The following is a 26,817-nucleotide window of genomic DNA, read 5'->3' as shown; positions in this document are numbered from 1 at the left end:
TAAAGGGCTGGGAAAAGATCTTCCAATCAAATGAACCCAAGAAGTAAGCAGGTATGGCTATCCTAATATCTAACAAGTTAGACTTCAAACCAAAATTAATGAAAAGCGATGAAGATGGTCATTTTGTGTTCATCGCAGGAGAAATCCATCAACACAAGGTCTCAATTCTGAACATCTATGTCCCAGATACAAAGGCACCCACATTCGTAAAAGAAAAGCTACTAAAACTCAAAGCTCACATAAATCCTCACACACGAATAGTGGGAGACTTCAACACACCACTCTCATTACTAGACAGGACCACCAGTCAGAAATTCAAAAAAGAAACAAATGAACTAACAGAAGTTATGTGTCAACTGGGTTTAAGAGACAGCTATAGAACATCCCATCCAAACACAAAAGAATATACCTTCTTCTCTGCTCCACATGGAACCTTCTCTAAAATCGACCACATACTATGTGGCACAACAAACCTCAACAGGTACAAAAGAATTGGAATAGTATCCTGTATCTTATCAGACCACCATGCTTTAAAAGTGGAATTCAACAACAACACAAATCGCAGGAAACCTATAAACTCATGGAAACTGAACAATGTGCAATTGCACAACACCTGGGTCAATAAAGAAAAAACTTAGGGACTTCCTAAAATTCAATGAGAATAAAAATACTACACGAACTTATGGAACACCTTGAAAGCAATGTTACAAGGGAAGTTCATTGCATTAAGTGCACATATGAAGAAAACAGAGGATAGTCACATAAGAGAATTAACAGCACAACTGAAAGCCTTAGAACAGAAAGAAGCAAACTCACCCCGGAGGAGTAGACGCGAGGAAATAATCAATTTGAGGGCTGAAAACAATAAAATAGAAACCAGGAAAACAATACAAAAAAGTCAATGCAACAAAGAGTTAGTTTTTTGAGAAAGTCAGTAAGATAAACAAACCTTTATCCAAACTAACGAAAAAGCAGAGAGAGAACATGCAAATTAACAAAATCAGAAACGAAAAGGGAGAAATAACAATGGACACAGAGGAAATCCAGACAACTTTCAGGTCATACTTTGAAAACCTGTATTTCACAAAATTTGAAAATTCAAAGGAAGTGGACAAATTTCTGAATAGCTATTACTTACCAAAATTAAATCAAGAACAGACAAATAACATAAATAGACATATAACATCCAATGAAATAGAAACAGTCATCGAAAGCCTTCCTACCAAAAAAAAGAAAGAAAAAGAATTAAAAAAAAAAAAAAAGCCTAAGGCCAGATGGCTTTAGTGCAGAATTCTACTAGAAATTAAAGGAAGAGCTATTGCTAATACTCCTCAAATTGTTCCACACAATAGAAACAGAAGGCTCATTACCAAACTCTTTGTATGAGGCCATAATCACCTTGGTACCCAATCCTCACAAAGACACAACTAAGAAACAAAACTACAGACCCAAATCCCTGATGAACATCGATGCAAAAATACTCAATAAAATACTGGCAAACAGAATCCAAGAATACATCAGATCAGAGAAATCATCCAACATGACCAATTAAGCTTCATCCCTGGGTTGTAGGGAGGGTTTAACATATGAAAATCTATCAACATGATCCACCATATAAACAAACTGAAAAAGAAAAACCATATGATCATCTCCCTAGATACTGAAAAAGCCTTTGACAAAATTCAACACCCTTTCATGATAAAGGTCTTGGAGAGATCATGGTTAACATGAACATACCTAAACATAATAAGTGCAATATATAGTAAACCAACAACCAACACCAAACTGAATGGAGAGAAGCTTAGTGTGATTCCTCTAAAATCAGGAACAAGACAAGGCTGTCCTCTCTGGAGAGAGCTGGACGCCAGCTGCCTCCCCAGTAAGAGAAGGCCATGTGAAAATACATAGATCAGCAGAAATGGGTTAATAATTAAAGGCAGAGCTAGCCAATAAGAAACAAGTAACCGGGCCAACAGTATTGTATCAAATACAGAGTCTCTGTGTGTTATTTGGGAGTGGCACGGCGGCGGGACAAGACCGGGCGGCGGCAGGCGGAAAAACCGTACTCGTTACACCTCTCTCTCCATATCTTCCATATCTCTTCACTATTACACTTGAAGTTCTAGCTAAAACTATAAGAAAACAAGAGGAGATCAAAAGGACCCGAATTGGAGAGGAAGAAGTCAAACTGTCTCTATTTGCAGATGACATAATAGTTTATTTACATAAGCGACCTACTAAACTCAACAAGGGAACTCCTACAGCTGATAAACATCTTCAGCAAACTAGCAGGATACAAGATAAACTAAAAAATCAGTAGCCCTACTTTATTCAGACAACAAAGTGGCTGAGAAGGAAATCAGAGAAACATCACCCTTTACAATAGCCACAAACAACATAAAGTATCTTGAGGTAACGCTTACCAAACAAGTAAAAGATCTATATAATAAGAACTTTGTGTCTTTAAAAAAAGAAATTAAAGAAGATACAAGAAAATGGAAAGATCTCCCATGCTCTTGGATAGGTAGGATAAATATAGTAAAAATGGCAATCTTGCCAAAAGCAATATACAGATTCAATGCAATCCCCGTTAAAATCCCAGCACAATTCTTCACTGATCTTGAAAAGATAATAATCAACTTTATATGGAAAAACGAAAGACCCAGGATAGCCAAAACATCCCTGTACTTCAGGAGGCATCACCATCCCTGACTTTAAGCTCCACAGAGCTATAGTTCTGAACACAGTCTGGTACTGGAACAAAAATAGACAGGTAGACCAATGGAATCGAATCAAAAATCCTAATATAAACCCACACACCAATGAACACCTTATTTTCGACAAAAGAGCTAAAAGAATACAATGGGGGGGAGCATCTTCAACAAATGGTGCTGGCACAAGTGGATGAGGATGTGTAGGGGACTGCAGATTTTTCCATGTCTATCACCATGCACAAAACTCAAGTCCAAATAGATCAAAGATCTCAACATAAATCCAGCCAGACTGAACCTCTTAGAAGAGAACGAGGTACCATTGAACAAACTGGTATAGGAGACCACTTCATGACCTTAAGAATGTGCTCAACATCTTTAGCTATCAGGGAAATGCAAATCAAAACTACTGTGAGATACCATCCCGCCAGAATAGCTAAAATTAGAAACATCCATGTCAACTTATGCTGGAGAGGATGTGGAGAAAGGGGGAACACTCCTCCACTGCTCATGTGAGTGCAAAATCATGCAGCCATTTTGGAGATCAGTATGGCGATTCCTCAGGAAAATGGGAAATAGTTTACCATTGGACTCGGCAATCCCCCTCTTAGGCACATACCCAAATGATCCACATCCATGCAACAAAGACATCTGTTCAACTATGTTCATAGCAGCATTAGTTGCAATATCAAGAACCTGGAAGCAACCTAGATACCCCTCAACTGAAGAATGGATAAAGAAGATGTGGCACAACTAAACAATGGAATACTACTCTGCAGAAAAAAATTAATGGAATCTTGAAATTCACAGGCAAGTGGATGGAACTTGAAGAAACCGTCCTGAATGAGTAAACCCAGTCACAAAGAGGAACTCACTCATATATGGCTTTTAGTCCTAGAGCAAAGGATCACCAGCCTATAATTCACACCACCAAAGGAACTAGGATACAATGTGTACTCTAAGAGAATCATATAAGGTCCCTCACAAAAGGGGGAAGGGACTTGTCCCCAGAGCACATGGGAAGTGGGGGCCAGTGAATGAAGACAGAACTAGGAGAAAGAGAAAGGGAGGAGAGGAAAGCATGTGGGACTAGGAAGATTGTGTCTGGGTAGGAATAGAAGACAGGAGAGAGAGAGAGAGAGAGAGAGAGAGAGAGAGAGAGAGAGAGAGAGAGAGAGAGAGAGGAAGAGAGAGGAAGAGAGAGAGAGAACATAAAAGAGATAGCCAAGATCGGTTTGAAGAGAAAATTGAACCTAAAGGAAGGTCTAGAGACCTACAAGACTGACTACAACTTACAATTAGAGCAACCGTGGAAAGGCAAGGCTACCATAAATGCCCTTTCCTGATAATGAGATCATCAACTACCTTATCCACCATCATAGAGCCCTCATCTAGTACCTGTTGGAAAATGAATCAAATACCCATAACTAAACACTGAATCAAACTAGAATCCAGATGCAGAGAGAGAGAGGACAAGACCAGGTTGCAGAAACACATAGAGACAGCTGACTTGAACAAGGAGGAGCTAATGACCCCCCCCACACACACACTGATAGCTAGGAATCCAGCATGGGATTGACTCAGACTCCCTGAGTATGGGTCTCAGCTAGAAGGACTGAGCAGCCAAAGGACCTCAGACAGTGGAACCAGGATGTATTCCCAGTGCACAAAAGGACTTTGGGGACACATCCCCCTTAGAGGGATACTCCCTTAACCTAGAGACAGGAGAGAAGGCATAGTTCCTACCCCAAATGACTATACAGATTTAGATGACCCATCCTGGAAGGCATCACCCTACATGTAGAGTGAGGGGCAGATGGGAGGGGAGGGTGGCTGGAGGGCATGAGAGTGTGGGAGAGAGTGAGAGATGGAGGTAGGGAAGAAGGGAGAGAGAACTGGGATCGATATGTAAAATAAAATTAAAATAGTAATAATAACAATAATATTAATAATAATAATTAAAAGGCTACTCTCCTGTGTGATCACATATGCATTAATTGGTGGGGTGATATTGTTAATCTTTGTTCTCTTTAAATGTCTCTGCAGCATATTTGATAGTAGCTGTCAGTAACTGAAGTGACTCTCTTCAAGTGCTAATAGCTCTTAGGAATCCCTCTAGTTATCAGAATTTCAAAAGATTATCACCAGGCCCTCACACTGGCAGTTCTCCAGGAATGGATGCTCTTCCAGGGCTGGTAGTCAATGATGGGTAAGAGCTTGATTGGCAGGCCAAACTAAGACAGGCTGCTGTAATAGCTAAGTCTTGTTTGTGCATTTTCCCTTACAGCCATGTGAGATATGTTGAATGAACTTTCTTGCTGTGGATAGCCAAGTTTAATCCTATTGTTCTTGGTACACTGGAAGAAACCACCATCTCCAGTGCATTGTCCTTCTTAAGCCTATAAAGTTTTTGTTTTCAGTGGAAGAGTAAATTTCTATTCGTATGATCTCAGAGGAAACTGAAACCCACTGCCTTGTTTACAGGGCTTACGTATCTGTTAAATGGGTTGATTTCTGAGAGTTGTGCCCCATTGAGCTGCCTGAAATGCAGTCTGTGTCTGTGTCTCTAGGCCCTGAAATTTTAACAGATTCTCTACAATGATTTGTTGGTAGTGGGGCCCAATCCCTGAGGCACCAGTAACTCCTCAGAGCAGGAGGTCCCTCTACACACCCTAGAGAACTGTACTTGTAGTGTGTGGTTCAGCCAGTCAGGTCATTCAGCGTGGTGTGACTCTGTCCTGTGTGGGTCTCAGTCACAGATGGGCAAGTGGAGTACCTCTGATTGATCCTAGGACCTAGTCACTGGATTGTGCTAAGTGCATGGAGTAGGAACCTGGAATGCACTGGGAATTAAAACACGTCAGTCCTTAATAGTAAGAGGTGTGTTCAGGACTCCTTCGATAGAAACTCCTTTGTGAAGCTTATAGACTTAACACAGAAGACAACAATGTGCAAGTAAGCTGAAATACCTCTTAAATAAAAGAAAGTAATATTTGAAGAAAAAGAGTACAGGGCTCTGAAGAACAAGAGTAATGAGCTTGCAGTATGGGAACTAGCTGTGTGGGTCAGCTGTAGGGACAGGCAAGAGGGTGCCCGTGATAAGGGCCCAGAGCCAGTGTAGAACTTGGTTCGCTCAGCCATCTTTGAAGACAGGCAGGGTAGCTTGAGGCAGATGTATGAGAGGGAAGGTCCAGTTGATGGCGTCGGGGAGGGCTATAACGTAGGTTATAGCCAGGGAGTTTACATTTGTGCTCTGAGGTCCACATATACGCACAGCCTTTTGCCAGGCAGAAACTGCTAAGGATGTTTTTAAATCCTATGGCTTTAGCATAGCGGTGTCACTTGCAACCATTCACAAGAGCAATGTGTGCTTTAGCTGTTCTTTGGAAAACTGATTTGCATTCCCAAGAGTGATTTCTGTTGAAGTTTTCCAAAGTAGCTGTGGGACCCCGGGCTCCCTCGCCTGCGTGTCTGCTGCCTCATGTCCCCATGCGCAGCAGTGGGCCAGTGTTTACCCCTGTGTGTTTTGTGTCTGGAGACTGTTTTTACCCTGTAGCAGCACTTTCGCCTTTGGATACGTATTCATGTTCCCCTGCCAAGAGAGTGACAGCTTGGAGTAGTGTGAGCATTCAACAGCTCTGAATTTGAGAACGTGTTGCACCCTTCCTGGTAATAGAGGCCTAATTGTAACCAAAGAAACTCAATTTCTTGTCTAACACTCACTGACATTTCTGTTTAGGTACCAGTGCTAGGGGAAAAGAAATATGGAAATGATGGTGTATCATGAATACATTAACGATTTCTGTGTAATAGCTCAGATCTGGTCTGTGGCCGAAGTTGAACCATATAAGTGGGTCATAATTTTAAACTCTAACTGTGTTTACTTCTGTTTGGAATGAAAGCTTCCAAAGGCTTTCCAGAACGATGTGAGTTGCAAATAAATAAAGAGTTTTTTAAAAAAAAAAGGCCTCACCTCATCAAGGTGAACAAGTGCCATGCATATTGATAGTGCACTTTTTTGTTAGAAATGGTTTCTTCTACTGTGGCTTCAAGTACAGACCTTTCTGTTCTTTGTCTTTTTGAGAGGTTTCATTTATTTTTAATTATGTGTATATACATGTGTCTATGTGTGGGCATGTGCATCTGAGTGTGGGTATATGCATTTGAGTGAAGGTGTGTATAGAGACCAGAAAAAGGCACTGAATTCTATAGAGCTTCAGTTTTAGTTTTTTTTTAAAGATGTCTGACATGGGTGCTGGGAATTGAACTCAGACAGGTAGTCATCAAGGAAAAAAGCATGTGCTCTTAAATACTAAGTTCCTCTGTTACAAATAATTGGTTTTCAATATTAATGAATCTGTCATCATAGATACTGTGCTTGTCATTTCTATATACAGTTACATGTAGGTATTCTACAATACTACAAATTGTGAAACAAATAGAATGTAGTGTCTTTCCATTTGGGATAAATTACTAATCTTTGAGATCATTTAATTTTAAAATAATGTTATGTCAATGGGCCTTATTGCACTTGGGCTTCTATAACAAAACTTAAGTACAACAGAAATTTGTTTCTCACCATTTCAGAGGGCAATATATCTGAAAGTAGCACAACTGGCATATTTACTATCTTCTGGTCCACAGAGAATGTCTTTCGCCTATGCCCTCACTTGCAAAGGGGGTAAATGATCTTGTTGGTCCTCTTTCATAAGGGCTTTAATCCCATTCCAAGGGCCTACTCTCCCAACCTAATCACCACTCAAACTATCTCTTGAGGTCTTCAAGCTTCAACCTTTGACTCTTTGAGAGATATACATATACAGCTTATTGCATACTTTCATCCAATTCTGTTCTGTTCCTATGCTACTCCATCTGCCTGGAAATCATTTTCTCACTTATTTGTTTATCAGAGTTCTGATCTTCCTCTCTCCTCTAGAGACTAGAGGATTGACTCTCATCCTACACTGCTTTCATCATCCCCGGAGGAACAGCAGATGTTGTATTCTCTGACATGACTTCAAAATGCAGAGCTACATAGTGAGATGGAATGAGGGAGCCAAAATGAACACAAGTTATATGGAGGTCTGGAAATGCTACAGCCTATAACTAAACCACAAAGAAATTCCATCTTTTCAAATTTCTGTGTCAATGTGTTTGCTTTAGGTATCCAGAGGCAATCTCCTTTTGGGAGAGAATGGTCTTTCTCTGCAACTGACACAAGAACCTGAAGGTATCTTCTTTTTGTTTCTGTGCTACCTGAACATTTTGCTTTTTTGAGAAAGTTTTGATGCACAAGCAATATCAACATCTGTTTCAAGGATCTCTGCTGGAATTGCAGTTTCACACAGCCAAATTGCCCATGCTTCCATCAAGGAAATGAAATGGCTATTTATTTTATGCAGCCATCTGGGCTCTAACTAGGATGTTTTGTCATTTGTGTTCTTGTTTCTGGCTTTTTCTTTTAAGGATAAAATTTGATGACTTCATAAGTAATTTTTTTCATCAATATCATACACACACACACACACATTCTAAGTGCTTGGCAATGCCAATGTGGTACTTTTTCTTTATTCGTTCCCCATCCCCCAATTGTACTTAGATCTGCAACATTTACACTTTGTTGAAAAACAAGTTAATAAACTCCACAGGGCCCATATGCACTTGCCTGAAGACTTTTTGTGGGGCTCGGCTCCCTTTCAAAAGAAAGAGGCTGTTTAGAAACTCAAGCTGCTACCAAATGTGATTCCCCCTACCTTCTTAGCACTTCCAAAGCATCTATGATCTCAACCGTTAGAAGCATTCCTCATCTTTTAAAGTGAGTGGCTTCTCAGGAGAAGACTACAAATGACTGGTGGTCCAGAGTACAATTTCAGTGACTACCAGGGTAGGAGATAATATGATCTTAAAATAATCAGTTTATCCTTGAAAATTCTATCTCCATTTTCTTGAAAAAAATTTACTTGGTATTATGGGGTTAATAAAATCTTCTAGGTATTCTAATTGAGAATGAAAAGACATGAAAGTCCCACTGACAACTCATGATTTTTCATCAATCTCATTTACCTGGAATGAAGCCATAAAATATGAGGTCCAGTGAAAGACCTGCAAGCAGCCCAAATGAATGTTACAGAGTCCATATCCCCTAAAGTTATGGAATTTATTCATAGAAGTGTGCTTTGCCCATACTCCATTTACTCTCACATTACACACAATTATATCTAGTTTTCCAGCCCATTACAAATTAGAATCAGCTAGTTAGAATGAAGAGAGGAGCTGCCAAGGAGTCAGAAATGTTATCAATTGGATACAAAATTTAAAATTCACAGTTCTGGTACACCTAGGATTTTAGCAAAAAGCTCTTTACACTTCCATACCCATGAGAACACACTATGTTACAACCCAGTGGAATCATTGATGTTCAGGATGATAAGTTGGAGTCATCAAGGGGATGCACTATGTGTAGAGAATCTCTCTGTATGAAGGCAGAGACTGTGTAATATATTTAGGAAGAATATCATCCAAAATGATTTCCATTTTAAAAGGTAGTGCTCAGCAGTATTGAAAGGTTCATTGAAAACAAGATGATTGGAGTTACACCCCAACTAGTCAACTCTCTTCTTTGTCTCTACCCTGTCCCATATGCCTTAATTCAACAAGTCATTTTTTTCTTACTTTTAGAATAATTTTCCTAAAGCAGTTGTTTTGATCAAATTACTTCCTTGTTCATGAATCTGCAATAGATCTGCTTAGGCTACCACTAAATAAAATACTGAACTTATTCACAAAAACCTACCACAAAATAGCTCTAATCTGTTCTTTCCATGTTATTTACATGGAATTCAAATATACCACTCCTTGGCTTCTTTTTTTTTTTCAAAAACTCATGGAGAACACTGTCTGCACACTTTTACTAGTATATATCACCAGACACCTAGTAAATAAGAAATTCTGATTTAGGGTATGACCCAGCTACTTGGCTTAATAAAACTCTGAGTTAATCCTGATACACGCTCAGGATAAGAGACATTGAGCTGACAGTTACAAAATTATAGTTCACCTCTTCTGCCTCTGTGATTTATCTTTGATGCTTTCTTTATCTCACTTCCTCTTGCTCTTGTCTCCATCATAAAATTCTAAATATATTTCAAACATCTGTGACATCTATTCAATATACTACTCAAAGAGATATATTTTTCTATATAACCTTTAAAAACATTTACTTATAGTTAATTCATACTACAATTCAAAACAGTTAATATTCACTAAAGTCTGTTATTTGCCAGACACAAGTCCCTGGGGATAAAGGTACAAGAGGAAACAGGAAATTATAACATTTTATTCTTTGCAGGCAATCAATGATGATACAGAAAAGTCACATCTCTTCATAAACATGAAAATTTAATAGGTTTTTCTGTTCAAGGCATGACCAAATTGAGCAGAAAATATAAGAATAGAAAATCAGCAGATAGCTTTAATACACCAAAACACATCTTTTTCATTCCTTTGCAGTACTGGATATTGAATACAGGATTTAATGATTTTGTGTATATCAGGAAAATTATTTACCTGTGAGTACTACTTCCCTTAAGTAAAAATGCCTAGTCATATAAGCATGTCTAGTGGAGTCATGTAAATAAATCTTTTATAAAAATTTCAAGCTCTTTGAGGAAGTCTTTCTTTCCTTCCAACCAGCTTCTGTCAAATACAAAAATACTAGTCCAATTTATATTGCCAAAGTATGCCAGACATATTCCTGGTATCTCTTACCTCATATCACTAAAAATACATATACATGTAGCATATTTCTACATTCCAAAGCCAGCTTTTGGCCTTAAACCAGAGATAAATATTGCAAGAATGATTGTACTCTCATTTCTATTTTGACCATCTGCAATTCTAATAGCCCTTATATGTAATGTCAACTGCCTGTTTAAAAATTTCAGGAATATACCAACTGGTTATCCAAAATCATATGCTCATCCCTGACCACATACAAACAAGTAAGATGTTACAGAATAAACAGGCTATATTTATAATATATGTGTGTATACATATATGCATGCAAAAATAATTAGTGAAATAAGAGACCATTAATTTAAAGGAGAATGGGAAGATGTATAAAGTGGAGAAAGGAAGAAGGAGAAGAGAAAAATGTTATAATATATTCTCAAAATTAATTCGGGAAAGTTCACTGCAAAAAGATAATTTAAGGTCTCCCATCACCAGGCCTCTGCCTGAGCGATGGCCCTCTGCAGAAGACGTGTCCATCCACACTGAACTACCCTGACTCCCCTCCTGCCTGATCACTTACCCACATCACCAGGCCCCTGCCTGAGGAGAGACATCCTAGAGAGGTTGGACCACCCAGAGATACAGACTTCGATTCCTGACCCACCACACCCACCAGAAGAGTAGCATAGAGAGAGAGACTCCACATGCATCCACTGCAAGAAGTGATGGGAAGACAGCAATACAAGAAAGCACCTAACAATAGAAAGACAAGCATGACACCACCAGAATCTAGGGATGCTAGACCAACTAGACCTGAACAACACAAAGCAGATGAGGCAGAAAAGAATGACTAAAAAAATAACTTTATAAAGATGATATGAGAAAATCCCTTAAGGAAATGGAAGAAAAAAAACAAACAAAACATTGGAAGAAATGAACAAATCTCTTAAAGAAATTAAAAAGAAAATCAAACAGGTGAAGGAAACAGTAACAGTTCAAGACTTGAAAACTGAAATGGAGCTGAAAGACACTTAAGAAAATGCTCCACATCCTTAGCTATCAGGGAAATGCAAATCAAAACAACTTTGAGATACCATCTTACTCCTGCCAGAATGGCTAAAATCAGAAACACCAATGATGACTCATGTTGGAGAGGATGTGGAGAAATGGGAACACTCCTCCATTGCTGGTGGGAGTGCAAACTCATACAGCCATTTTGGAGTTCAGTATGGTGGTTCCTCAGGAAAATGGGAATTACTTTACCACAGGACCCGGCAATCCCCCTCTTAGGCATATACCCAAAGGATCCACATCCATGCAGCAAAGACATCTGTTCAACTATGTTCATAGCAGCACTATTTGTAATAGCAAGAACCTGGAAGCAACCTAGATGCCCCTCAATTGAAGAATGGTTAATGAAGATGTGGCACATCTACACAATGGAACACTACTCTGCAGAAAAAAATAATGGTATCTTGAAATTCGCAGGCAAGTGGATGGCACGTGAAGAAACCATCCTGAATGAGGTAACCCAGTCACAAAAAGAGGAACACAGTATTTACTCACTCACATATGGATTTTAGACCTAGATCAAAGGATCACCAGCCTATAATTCACACCACCAGAGGAACTAGGATACAAGGTTTACTCTAAGAGATTCATATAAAGTCCCTTACAGAACCGGGAAGGGACAAGTCCCCCAGAGCTCAGGGGAAGTGGGTGGGTGGCAGCGAATGGAGAGAGAAGTAGGAGAAAACGAGGGGGAGGAAAGGAAAAAATGTGCTACCAGGATTTGAGCCTGATTAGGAATAGAAGACAGGAGAGAGAGAGAGAGAGAGAGAGAGAGAGAGAGAGAGAGAGAACATAAAAGAGGGAGCCAATATTGGTTTGAAGAGAAAATTGAACATAAAGAAAGGTCTAGAGAACTACAAGACTGCTCCCAACTAACAATCTCAGCTTCCATGGAAAGGGTATCATAAATGCCCTTACTGGAGAGTGAGATCAACAACTAACTTATCCATGGAGCCCTCAATTAATGCCCGTTGGAAACAGGAGCAAAAACACATACATAAACACTGAGTCGAAGTAGAACCCAGATGCAGATTGAGAGGACAAGACCAGGCAGCAGAAACACAATGAGACAGCTTGCCTGAACAAGGAGGAACTAACCAGACACCAGACTGATAGCTGGGAAGCCAGCATGGGACTGACTCAGGCCTCCCTGAATATGGGTCTCAGCCAGAAGGACTGAGCAGTCTAAGGGACCTCAGACAGTGGAGCCAGGATGTATCCCTGGTGCACAAAAGGACTTTGCAAACACATCCCCCATGGAGGGATAACTGCCTTAATCTAGAGACAGGAGAGAAGCCCTAATCCCTACTTCACATGACCTGTCAGATCTACATGACCCCAACTGGATGGCATTCCCCTACATATGGAATTGGGGTGGGGGATGGGAGGGGAGGGTGGTTAGAGGGCAGGTGAGAGGGCAGAGAGGGTAAAAGGGAGGGAAGGAGGGAGGGAGGAAGGGAGGGAAGGAGGGAGGGAGGGAGGGAGAGGGAACTGGGATTGACATGTAAAATAATAAATTAAATTAAAAAAATGTTTTGACTCCAAAATTTAAGTTCAAGGACAAGTTACTGGGGAAAAGAATTTCTATTTTTGTTTCCACAGAAAATGAAAAGATGTGGATTCCTTCCAGACTAATGTGGTTTGATCAAGCCAGACCACCTGAAACAGAGTACCAGGTGATCCTACATTCAAAACAGCTGGACAAAGCAGCCTTACAGACTACAGCCAGGATTTCTGCATCTTCTTAGAATCCCCCATGACAGCGCCCCTTACCAGCAGGAAGTAGTTTGGAAAGAACGACCCTAATATTGTCTATAAATGTTTGTTTTCATTTAAATGGACTTGGTTATATAAAATAAATAAAATACATTATAATGTAAAAAAAAAAAAAAGAAAAGTGAAATGGAGACAATAAAGAAAACACAAACTGAGGAAATGCTGGAAATAGAAAAACTGGGCATATGATTGGAAACTACAGATGCAAGTGTAACCAAAAGAATACAAGTGATGGAAGAGAGTATCTAAAGCGCTGAAGATAAACTAGAGGAAATAGATACATTAACCAAAGAAAATAGTAATTCCAACAAATCCTTAACACAAAAAATCCAGGAAATGTGGGACACTATGAAAAGGGAAACCTAAGAACAATGGGCCTAGAAGAAGGTGAAGAAGCCAAGCTCAAAGGTGCAGAAAACATATTCAACAAAAATCAATGAAGAAAACTTTCCCAATTTGAAGAAGGACATGCCCATGAAAGCACAGGAAGCATACCAAACACCAAATAGACTGGACCAAAGAAAAAAGACCCCTCGTCACATAATAATCATAACACCTAACATACAGAATAAAGAAAGGATATTAACAGCATCAAAGGAAAAAGGCCAGGTAACATATAAAGGCAGACTTATCAAAATTACACCTGACTTCTCCATGGAAATTCTCAAAGCCAGAAGGTCCTGGATACATGGTCTACAAGTACTAAGAGTCCACGGATGCCAGCCCAGCAAAACTCTCAATCATTATAGACAGAGAAAACAAGATATTCTCAATATGTATTTACAAATCCTGCCCTACAAAAAGTTCTGGAAAGAAACCCCAACCAAAGGAAGTTAACTTTTCTCACAAAGGCATAGGTAATAGGGCAAATATATTCACAATACCACCAACAACAACAAATGTAAAACAAACAAGAATTAACAAGCAATGCTCCTTAGTTTCCCTCAACATTAATGGTCTTAACTCGCCTATAAAAAGACACAGGCTAAAAGAATGGATACAAAGACAGTATCCATCCTTCTGCTGCATACAAGAAACCCATCTAAGCTTCAAAGACAGGCATTACCTCAGGGTAACGGGTTGGGAAAATATCGTCCAATCAAATGGATCCAAGAAACAAGCAGGTGTAGCTATCCTACTATCTAACAAGTTAGACTTCAAACCAAAATCAATCAAAAGGGATGAAGAATGTCACACACACACACACACACACACACACACACACACACACACACACACACACATATATTCTTGTGCACAAGAGTGAAGGTTTCCCTAGCATAGACCTGTAGAAGTAAGTGGTCAATTTCATCCCAATTATAATTACAATTACCTAGCAATGGAACCAGGGCTGGGCTCTAATGATGATCCCCAACCTTATGACAAACCATTTCTTTCAGCTAGATCACTAAAAGAGGATGATGAGGTAGAATATTTTGCCCCTGTCAAAGTATGCAAGTGGCAGAAAGTCTTGTCAAGCTATGTCCGCTAAACCCTTGATATTTAACCAAGGCAAATGCCTGCCCACAGTTATTCAGTTGACCTGAAAATAAGATGATGACAAGAATAGCCTTCCAATTCTCTAGTGAGAGGGAGAACACATAGTGATACATCTTGAGAGTACAAATTTCTTCTGGAATTAAATACCAGACTGCCTTAGCTAATTAATGTCACCAAGGAAGAATTATGGGATCCAGAGTTGAATAGTAGTAAACTGAGAGCATAGTTATTTGATTAAAAACAATAATTACAATAGAAGATAACAATAGAAATCTAAAGACTATGAGCACATAGCAATCACATTTTGTTCTGATTTAAATTATTCAGCATTTCATAGTTTCTGAATATTAACCAATCACTAATTAATTAGTGTATTTCAGCAAACTGGACAGCAGACAGCCATTTATTGTGGTTTGCTGACCAGAGACTAATCAATGCAGATGAAACCACACTTGTGGAAATAGTCTGCTGTCACATAAATTCAACCCCCATTGTGCTTCATGGATCAGATTAATCTACCAATATTATTAACAGAAGTTAAATTTAAAAAGGGATCCCAGCTAATCATCCAAACTAATCAGCAAAGAATGAAAATGGAACTTTGCATCTCCATGTCCTCAGAACCCATGCACAGCAGAGAGTTTTGTCTTGGTTACAAATCTGACCCTGTAGGAGAAAATTGATAAAGAGGCTTTTATGAATGCAATGGTATCATTGGGTCTGGCCATTGCTGTGCTTCTTTGCCTACAACTGCTACCTTCCCTACTGCTGTAGAAGTTTAGGATTAGATGCAGAGAGACCAGCAGCCTTGCAACTCCGCCTGATGGGACAGTGAAGGAAGCAGAAGATGTGGACACAGGAGACATTTGGGGAAGGGTGATTCTTTGTTTTATGATCATATGCACTGTAGGATGTTTAACAGCAACTCTGGTTCTGTACCATTAAATGACAGTAGCAACATTGAGTTACATTACTTGTTGCTAGTATAAAATACCAGATAACAGCAGCTAAAGGAAGTAAAAGGTTGTTTTGGCTCAGTTAGAAGATAGGGTACATCATGACATGGGGAAGTAGGTGAAGGGGTTGTTGAATAGCACCAAGAACATTCAGCAGCTTATGACATTGCATCTGCAGTAATGAATCAGAGAGAGTTGGATGCTGGTTCTCAGATCCCTTTCTCTTTTTATCTCCTCCCCAATTAAGTCTAGGACCACAGTCTATGGAATGGTGATGTCCACATTTAGGCTGGGTCTTCTCACCTTAATTCATTTACTCTAGACAATTCCTCATACACATGCTCAGATGTTTGTGTCCATAGAGATTCTAAGTCTTATCAAATTTTATGGACAATCAAAATTAACCATAACAATCTTCTACTGGTTAGACAAGTATTACTATATATCACTGAATGTCCTTGGGGTACATAGGACCTGAAAATTAAGCCCAGTTGAGACACATCAATAGACCTCATGATGGACATTTTAGTAGGTTGCATTTAGGACTTTTGATACCAATCCTAATTACTCCCTATTACCAGTAAATTGTGACTTTCCAACAAGATATGCTGAGGTCCTAGCCTTCTGTCTTTCAGAATGTGACATTATTTGTAAAGTGATACTTTTGCTAATATCAGAATACCAGATTGGCTGATATTTTGATAAGAAGGTGGTTATATGAGCCCATGTAAGGAGAATGTCATGTGATGATCAAGGTAGATTGTTTGGAATGAATGCCCCAAATGACAAACAACATCAAAAGTCAATACAAGGGCATGCTTAGAGAAAGTGTCCAAAAACAACACCTTGGTTTTGTACACTGAACCCCCAGAACTCTTAGACAAAACATTCTTATTGTGTAAGCTGACCAGTTTGTGTCATACTACGTTCTTACAATCTAAACAAATTATTACAATCTCTTTGCTAAAGTTTGTCACCAAAGACTGGCAGTGAGTGGTTGCCACAGTAACCTACTCTATGGATCAATCATGGAGATAGGGGCTAGCCATCACCAGCCTGAACCAGTTTGCTTATCCCTCTTTTAAGTCAATTATTCCATCAAATGGGCTATTTCTGTGAGCTTTTTATTAAAGGTTAAAGACCCAACACTTTCCTATACATTATGCATTCATGTTTTCTTTCCCTCTTCTATATCTTCTTTCATTCATTCTCCAAGGCCAACATTCAGGAATAGTGGGAAAAAATCCTTCCTGTATCAGTGAGAAGCACACGCAAACAAATAAAACAGCAGCAAAAATGCAGAGAAGAGCAAAACTATTTCTCATTTTCCCAAAGGCAGTACGTGATAGAACTGGGACTTGAAGATGGAGGTTCTGATTCTAAATAGACGTCTTTCCTACTTCTACTAAATAATTTGTTTTTTATCTTCTAGTAAATAATTTTTAAAAACAGAGAAAGTACAAATGATGCAGCTAATAAAACAGAGTTATGTAAGTTAGATGTCCACTGTTTCTATGAGTGAGTGTAGCTTCTAAAGTCTTGAGTCTCCTACATGGCACAACACACAATCCTGGTTGAATTCAAGACCTCTATTACAAATCTCCTTCTCTTGCCCCAAACCTCATCTAGGTTAGCAGGCTTATGTAATGTGATAGAACGGCAATGACAGGTGATGGCAGCCTTTGATGTAGTATGCACCACACTTTATAGTCTTTGTCCACTATTACTTCCCACTCAGCATCCTGAAAGATAGTTGTTTCCCCATCTGGCTTCATGTTACTTGATCATACTGCTTTATTTGGCATCATCCTCTTCTTAAAATATCATGAATCTTTTTGACTAAACCAGGTAACTTTCTCTAAGAAGTAGTAAAAAATCTTCTTTGCCTACTGCATGAGTTGGGCCTATTTCAGAGTTCAAGTTTGCTCTTATCATCACCAGCAGCTATCTTTAATGTGCCTGTGCTGTGGCACTTCTCTATGTCTTTTATGTTAGGTAAAAGCAGTGTGTGCAAATATGTGTTCATGTTAAATGTGTGTGTGTGTGTGTGTGTGTGTGTGTGTGTGTGTGTGTATGTGTATGTGTATTTGTGCCCAGGAACACTTTACTTCTTTTGGTTTTTATGGTATGAGATTATTCATTCCCTGGTTTTCATGGGTGTAGTTAACCTCCTTGGGTTAGTTTTCCTTCTAGCACATTCTGTAGGGCTGTATTTGTAGATAAACTTTGTTTAAACTGGAGATTATCATGCTCTCCATCTATGTTAATTGAGAGTTATGCTGTGTGTAGTAATCTGGGCTGGCATCCATAGTATCTTAGAGTCTGCAGCAGATCTGTCTAGAACCTTCTGGTGTTTAGTCTCCATTGAGAATTCAGGTGCAATTCTAATAGGTCTGCCTTTATTTATTACTTGGTCTTTTTCCTTTGATGCTTTAATGTTGTTTCTTTGTTCTATATGTTTAGTGTTTCGGTTATTATATGGTGATGGGGACTTTCTTTTCTGATATAATGTATTAGTGTATGATTCTTGTACCTTTATAGGTATCTCTTTCTTTAAGTTAGGAAAATTGTCTTCTATCAATTTGCTGAAAATATTTGCTGGTCCTTTGAGCTGGGATTCTTCTTCTTTTCCTATTATTATTACATTTGGTATTTCATGGTGTCCCAGATTTCCTGGATATTTTGTGTCAGGAATTTTTTACATTTAACATTTTCTTGGACTGGTGTATCCATTTCTTCTTCTGTGTCTTCAATTCCTGAGATTCTCTCTTTCATCTCTTGTATTCTGTTGGAGAAGTTTGCCTCTATCATTCTTGTTTGAATTCCTAAAATTTTCATTTCTATAATTCCCTGTTTGGACTTTCTTTATTCATTCTATTTCCATTTTCATATCTTAAGCAGTTTTATTTGTTTCCTGCAACTGTTCTCCTAGATTTCTTTAAGGAATGAATTTCCTCTTTAAAGGCCGCAATCATCTTCATATAGTTGGTTTTCAGATCTTCTGTGTGTGTGTGCTTCAGCTATGTTGGAATATTCAGGGGCTACTGTGGCAGGATAGCTGGGATCTAGTGGACGCATATTGTACTGGCTGTTATTGTGTTTTTCCACCAGCCTTTAGGCTTCTTGATTTGGGGTGATTTTAAGTTTTGGGCTGATTTCTGGGAAGTCAGGAGGAGGTCTGGAAAGGGGGTAGGGTGTCTACAGCTGAAATAAGCTTGAGGGACCAGAGAGAGCAGAGAAGGTCTGAGGCTACCTGTCTTCTGGCCGGTATGGCCTCTCATGGAGCCTAGGATGTCTGCCAGATTTGGCTGTGGCTTAGCAATCCGTTAGGGAAGGGGAGCCAAGAGGAGATGGAGTTGTAAGGGGATAGAAGGGAAACTGCAGTTGGTGTTCTGTTGCCATTCTAAGAAGGAGCAAGAGGGATTAGTTCTGCTGGGGGAACAGAGAGGCAGAGAAAGTCTGTGGGCTAAACATCTAAATTTCTAAAAGCTCCCTAGCTTACTTATTTGCAGACAGTTTTGAAAATTATTTACTTTGGTCATTGGGAAAGTATATGCCTGAAATATATTCCCTCAGTTTCCCCCAAAAAGGTACTTTCAGTGAAAAAGCTGTGGTTTGATACAAATAAAGAGAACATTCAATCATGGGGTTGTACATATTTCACAAGGTATATAATTTTTAAATGTCCTATACGCCACTTAACGTCACTTATGCAAGATACCATACAATAAAGGTGTTACAGTGTTATGCCTTTAATGGAAATACAGAAGACAGATTCAGCATCTTTCTTATTAGGTACCAGAAAACTAAGAGCCGAACTGCTTAGTAACAAAGTCATTCCATATTCCCAGTGCTATTATTTCAGGCCTTCTGAACAATCTGTCATTGAAGTATGTATACTTGTTTTTATTGTTCCATTTCAAGTCTTTTAATACTGTAAACAGCTTTGCATGTACAAGGGATGTAATTCACAAGTTAATTAATCACCTCCGTTTTGGCTTTTGTCTTTTCAAGATGAATGATTTACTTAGCAACAATTCTGTTCTGCATATGAAGGTCTCAGAAGATTGGGCCAGCATAAACTCTTTTTAATCATTATTTATTCAGACTACATTCTCATTAAGAAATTCAAACAACAGAAAAAATACACAAAGTAGAAAAATAGAAATCCCCCTTATACTATAGTACTTTCACTTTAAGCAAATTCCTTTATGCTCTCATAGTTCTTACTTTCTGGACATATAATAACAAATATATTTTTAAAACAGGACTGTAATTTACTTACTACAACTGACTTTCTTATATTTCAACATAGATATCTTTGTCAGTATTTATGAATGTATGTCATTTAAAATAGTCACAAATGATGCCATTACATGGAAATCATAATTTATGACTTCTCTAATGAATATAAGCTCTTTTAGTGAGGGCAGAGAAGGAGAAAAGTGATATAATTCTATTTCAATTAAAACCATTTAAAAAATTTAACTTAAAAAACTGAAGTCAGGAAAAAAAAAAAAAAAAAAACTGAAGCCAGGCAATGGTGGCAGAAATCTTTAATCCCAGCACTCGGGAGGCTGAGGCAGGCATATCTCTGGAACTGAGGCCAGCCTGGTCTATAAAGCAAGTTCAAGGATAGCCAGGGCTGTTATACAGAGAAACAGAAATACCCTGTCCCAAAACAAAACAAACAAACAGAAAACCCTGAAAAGTATGGTGCAACATGTTTTCATTGGGAATGGAGGGGGAAGTTCCTTTCTTTTTTGAATATTTTTTAGAATTATGAATTTAATTACTTTCTGTATATGAGTGTTTTGCCTGCATGCTAGACCCAACAGAGATCAGAAGAGGGCTTTGAATCCTCCAGCACTGGAGTTACAGATGGCTGGGAGCCACCATGTAAATGCTGGGAATTAAGCCTCCATCGCCTGCAAAAGCAACAAGTGCTCTTAGCTTCTGGTCCCTCTCTGCAGCCCAAGAGAAGTTCCTTTCCAAGGACATAGCCCTTTTCCTGTTTAGCCTCTCAGTTCTAATCACTGTACATTCCTCAATAAGGAAAATGTTAGTATTTGTGAAGATGAGAGAACAAAGTTGGTTAGAAATCAGTAAATGGTATTTCAACGCAACTGCAGAAAAACACATGTTAAATGAGATTTTCCTCCTTCTTTGGTTCTAATGCAAGCCATGTTGTATTTTTGTTTTTTGTTTTTTTTGTTTTGTTTTGTTTTGTTTTGTTTTGTTTTGTTTTAATCCCGGATTCTCAGATAATCAGATCTAGATGCTTAGCAGCTCTTTCTTTACAAGTAAGTCAACAGGCAAACTGATAAGAGCTACCTACTGAGCTGTTTCCAGTTTCACACTAAACAAAAATATCTCTGTTGTTAGTGAATTAATCATGGTATATAGAGGCTAGAGAGATGGCTCAGCACTTAAAAGCACTTGCTGTTTTTGCAGAGGACACAGGTTTTGTTCCCAGCACCCACATGGTGGCTCACAACCGTCTGTAACTCTACTTACAGTAAAGTTCCCTTCTGGTTTCCATGGGCAACAGGTATACAAATGGTACATTGACATACATAAAACAGAACACTCATACACATAAAACCAAAAATGAATAAATTTTGCAAAAGATTCTTACATGAATCAGATCTCTCTATGATCACCAAACTACATAAATTAACTTGTAGAAACCTAGTCCTGATTCAAACCAAGACAATTTTGTGTGAGAGTAGAGACACACACAATGCTTAAGATACCAACTATAACCACAATTATGATTCATATTAACCTAAAAATCATCTTGGATTTTTCCTTTTCTTTTTTATTTACAGTTATGGAAAGAAATTTGTTGCAAGGGATTGGCTCACTCAATAATGGAAGCTGAGTGGACCCATGATATGCTATCTGCAAGATGGATGCCCCAGGGAGCAAGTAACAGCATTCCAGTACAAACCTAAAATACAAGAGCAGACATAAGTTCTATTCTTGCCATGAAAGAATTGGTTGAGTTTGGCTATGAACTTAGCCTGAACTCAGTCTACTGATTTAGATGCTAACCTCTTCCTGGGAGATCTTCAGAGCAGAGACACACCCACAATCACATTTGAACAGTTATATGAGCATTCCTTTGCCCCCAAAACACATAAAATGAACCATCATAACTCATTTTCCTTTTTTCTCACAAAACATTTCTTAACATGAGCTGACATCTTCCTTGAAGATCACTGCCAGTGCTGCAGAATGGACTACTTCTTTTGCTTCCTAATTTTCTATGTCATGACATGCTTTACTTTTTAAAAATTATTCCTTTGACAAGTATTTATAAAGAGAAACATTCATATAGCCCATTTGTGGCACTAACCATGCCCATTGGGGGTGAAGACAGGGGCGGAAGTGACCTAGGGAACTAGGCCTGAGGAGGATCCTGGGAGCGCTCTCTTGCTGGAGGAACATGGACAGGAGAGCATCTGGAGGAAAATGCTGGTGTTCATCTGTCTATGTTGTAAGTTATATCTCCCTGAATAAACATCTGTTCAACCTATTTGTTTACCCTGATCTTTATTAAACCACAATATCTGGTGTCAGAAGTGAGATCAGGATTTTCACAGGACCTGGGTTTCACCCAGGCAGCAGACGCCATTCCCTTCCCCCACCATCCCTGAACAGGCAAGTCCCTTGCCAAGTCAGGTGGACACATGATAGCTTGGGAGACATTTGTGTCTGCCCTACAACTCCTTTATCTCCATTGTGGCCTTGAGACCACTGCTCATCTCCTGCCCATTCCATCACAGTTCATTCCCACAGAGCCATGCAGTGCCTGCCCTGCTTGTATATTCCCGCGCATGGCCAGGCCTCTGGGGCTGCCCTGCTTGTGTGTTCCCACGGTCTGGCGGCACCAGTTGGAGGGGACACCTGTTAGCCCTACGGTCCCAGCAATTTCAACAAGGCTCGTTTCCCTCCTTTATTTAACAAATTTTCACTTGCCTTAGTTTGTTGAGAGCTATTCTAAAAGGACCAGTTTCAGAAAGATTGTCTGCTGCCAGACACTATTTGGTGGTACACCTTTAGGGAGGACCAAGATCAGAAGGATCCTCTGCTGCCATACACTATATGGTGGTACACCTCCAGGTGTAACTACCACAAGTTGAGATCTACAACTAAAAGCATCAACTTTCCAGGACAGCAGACTTATACCTAAGGCAATTGCAACACCCATTCCAATTTAGCTGATATAATATCTGAGATCAATTGCTCCACACCTATGGAAGGTAATCTTACAATGGAGGACTTTAGGAATTCTTTTACTTCAAAAATAGGAGGAATTTTAACAGAAGAAAATTATGAGTTGACCAATATGTACACTTTTTTGTAATAGCAATAGGTTTCATCATTAATATGATATTCTTAAAGAAATGGTTTGACATTAGAGCAAATATAAGGAACTTGTACAAACCATAGGAGATTTTAGTAACAAAGATTCAAAATACTGAAAATGACAATAGGGAGCTAAATAAAACAGAACGCAGAATATCGAAAATGACAATGGAGAACTTGAAATTAGAACACAAAACATAGAATGCTTAGAAAAAAGGTTCAGAATATTGAAGATGGCAATAGAGAGCTGACGTGTAGAATAAATGAAAGCATAAAAGAGACTTCAAATTTTGACACCATTTATGGTCAGGGGACCTTTCCCTGTATCAATTAATGAAAAAACAGCAATGAAAAAACACCCAAAAGGTGTCATTGCATATCACTGGGAACCCATACATATGAAAGATTTAAAAGATTTAAAGGAAGCAGTAGACTCTTATGGCATGCACTCACCATATGTGAAGCAATTAATAGAATCATGGGCAAGGAATAACAAGGTAACCCATAAGTTTGGGGTCAATTGATATCAGCTGTCCTTGAAAACTCCTCTCAATTAGAATGGATGGCTTTATGGAGAGAGGAAGCAAAAGCTCTTAAACTTCAGGGCTTAAAGAAAGGTTATAAAACTCATCAAGATAAAATTCTTGGTGAGGGTCTTTATGCTGACCCAGAAATCTAAGCTGCCTATGATGAACACATATTGTGTCTATGCAGTACAGCAGCTTTGAATGCTTGCAATAAGGTTCATGAACTAGAGGAGAGGATAGAATCCTATATCAAGATAAGGCAAGGACACAGAGAATGCTTTAGTGTATTCTTAGAAAGTGTGTTTAGGGCAGTACAAGTAGAAGTAGCAGACACAGGTTATAGGCAAATACTCATAGATAAATTAGCTTATGAGAATGTGAATCCAAAATGCAAACAAGTGCTTTGGCCTTTAACAATCAGATCAGCACCCCTGGATAAATGGGTCCTATATACAGTCAACATTGAGTATAATGACAATAACACTGAAGCTTGGGTAGGGAAAGCCATATTTAAAGGTCTGAGAAAACATCAAGATAACAGAGGTCTTACCTATGGTGACATAAAAGCTTGGGTAGGAGAAGCCATCTCCAAAGGTTTGAAAAGCTATCCAAATGTCAGATGTTTAACTGTGGTAGGATAGGACATCTAAAAATAAATTGTAGGCAAAGCATCTCTAGAAATAACACTCCCAGGAATGAGTTGAACAGAAGACCTCAGCCTCCTCGGTTATGTAGAAGGTGTGGCAAAGGCCGGCATTGGAAAAATGAATGTAGATCAACCAGAGATAAGCAAGGAAACACTTTATAATCTGGAAACTCCTTGGGGGGGGGCTCTCCAAGGCCCCATGTCAAAGGTGGTCCAAATATTCCCAGTCACTGTGCAGGACAATCTCCCACAGGACAATTAGAAAATCCAGTGCCTATTGTAAAAACTCTGGATGGCAAACTAGTGATGGAAGTTGAATCAAACATGACAGGAAATAAAATATTTTGGCAAACCTCTATAAACAGTCAAAGGCCTAGATTGATAGTTAAGATGAAAAAACAGACTGTTTGGAGGCATTGTTGACACAGAGGGTGACATCACTATCACAACTAATCAATCTTGGCCTCGAAGATGGCCCCTGCAACAGGTAAATGTTCCATTCTTAGGGATTGGAACCTTACCTCAGGTAAAACAGAGCACAAGATGGATTGAATGTGTAGGACCAGAAGGATAGAGAGGAAGATGATATTATGTTTAAGTTTACCACAATGAATAATAATAATTCACAACAGCAATCTTTGAACTCTCTGGAAAGAAGTTGGGGCCCTACCTCGTCATTTCCACTTGACTCAACCTGATGCATCTGGAGTGCAAACATCACCCTAAAGCTGGTTTGAATCTGTTTTACTCGAGATAACTCCTGACTAGCTAGCTGTAATGGTGCACCTTCTTATTACACCCTGGCCAGAATTTCAGATAGAACTCCAGTCAAGCATTTCCTGCCACACAGTGACTAGCTAGCTACAAATGTCATAGCCAGTCCTGTTGAGAAATTTGGTTGCTAAATATTTTCTTCCTATAGGATGCCATGGGGCAATCTTCATCCCACTTAAGCAGGAAGTAATCTTAAGAAAACGATGCCTACTTTCCCTATTCTTGTAATTTAGGGATAATATTCATTTTCTTAGTGATGGTTTTAGTTACTTAGAGTTGGGTATGGAAGGTGATGCTTAGACTCGGGTATCTCTTTTAGACAGGGATAGGGTATGGTTGGGAAAAAGTATGGTTTAGATGGGATATAGGTAGATTAGTCTATCTTCTTGTGAATTATTTTATTAATAGTGAGATATTAGTATTATACAGCTTACATTATGATAGATTCTTATATGTATATTATATTTTGTCATAGTGTGTAAAAACTTTCCGTTTATGATGTTTTATGCACATTATCCTTACCATATTCTATGTATGTATACCTTTACTTATGTTCAAGACATTTTGTATATTGATACAATTTAGGATATTTTGTCATGCTGCCCTTCATAGTTCTACCTCTGCTCTAGACATTTCTACTCTACCTCTGTTTTAGGGATTTACGTGCATATATAAGTACATATTTATAATGCTTTGCATGTATACATCAGTACATAGTTATATTGCTTAAGTATTTGTCCCTGCTTTAATCAGGGAAGTTTCAATCAGTTTTTTTTTTTAGCTAAATTCCTGAGTATTACAGATTCTTCACCCATATTTCCTATACCTATGAGATTAGTCAGACATAGAGGCTTAATCTTCACTTTATAGACCTGCAGAACATGGCATTTAAATGTTTTAATATTAGTACTCCATTGACATGAGATACTATTGCTCCTGACAGCACCGTGAATTTTCCAGAAAATATGTTGTACACTGTTGTTGCTCCTTCTGGAGTCCATCTTCACTTCAGCTAATGGCCTCTTGGGCAAAGAACTGTCCCCACCTTGTCCACTGATTTGGACATGCAGTCCTATGTGCTTGCAGAAGACAAACATAGAAGATTGCTGAACCTTGTCAAGCCAGGGTAAGACAGCATTTTTTCCTCCCTGCTGTTGTTGTGGTCTGTCAAGTTCTCTTGGCCTTAGCCAAAACTGGGTGTACCAATGTTGCTGTGAGACCTTGGCTGACTGTCCAGGTAGCTTGCTGTTTCTGTCCTCGCTGTACCTTTTGGAAGTTGCTCATCCGCACTTTCTGTCCATGCTAGTATCATTATTTTCCTTCTCAGGTCTTGATGAAGTTGAAGATTAAAGTATCACAACTATTATTCTCTTTTACTAGTTAGATATATTAGGTACTTACGTTTTCCAGCTTAGGACAACTCTGTTGTAAACTCCATTATTCCTTCACCCTAGGACTAGATATGTAGGTCTTAAGTTTGTATGTTCTTGATTTTCCTTTTCTTACAGCATACTTGTTATTCACTGTTTTGTATCAAGCCTAAATCTTTTCTTTAGACTAAAATGGGAATTGTAGTGAGATATTCACTTTGTCTGCATCTGTGTCACTGACCATGCCATTGGGGGTGGAGACAGGGATAGAAGTGTCCTGAGGAACTAGGTCTATATAGGAGCCCGGGAACACTCTCTTGCTGGCAGGACGCGGACAGGAGAGCATCTGGAGGAAACTGCTGGTGTTCATCTATGTTGTCA

Source organism: Phodopus roborovskii, unplaced genomic scaffold (genome assembly GCF_943737965.1).
Source record: "Phodopus roborovskii unplaced genomic scaffold, PHOROB, whole genome shotgun sequence".
Lineage (NCBI taxonomy): Eukaryota > Metazoa > Chordata > Mammalia > Rodentia > Cricetidae > Phodopus > Phodopus roborovskii.
The sequence above is the reverse complement of the archived record's forward strand: the minus strand, read 5'-3'. Positions refer to the sequence as shown.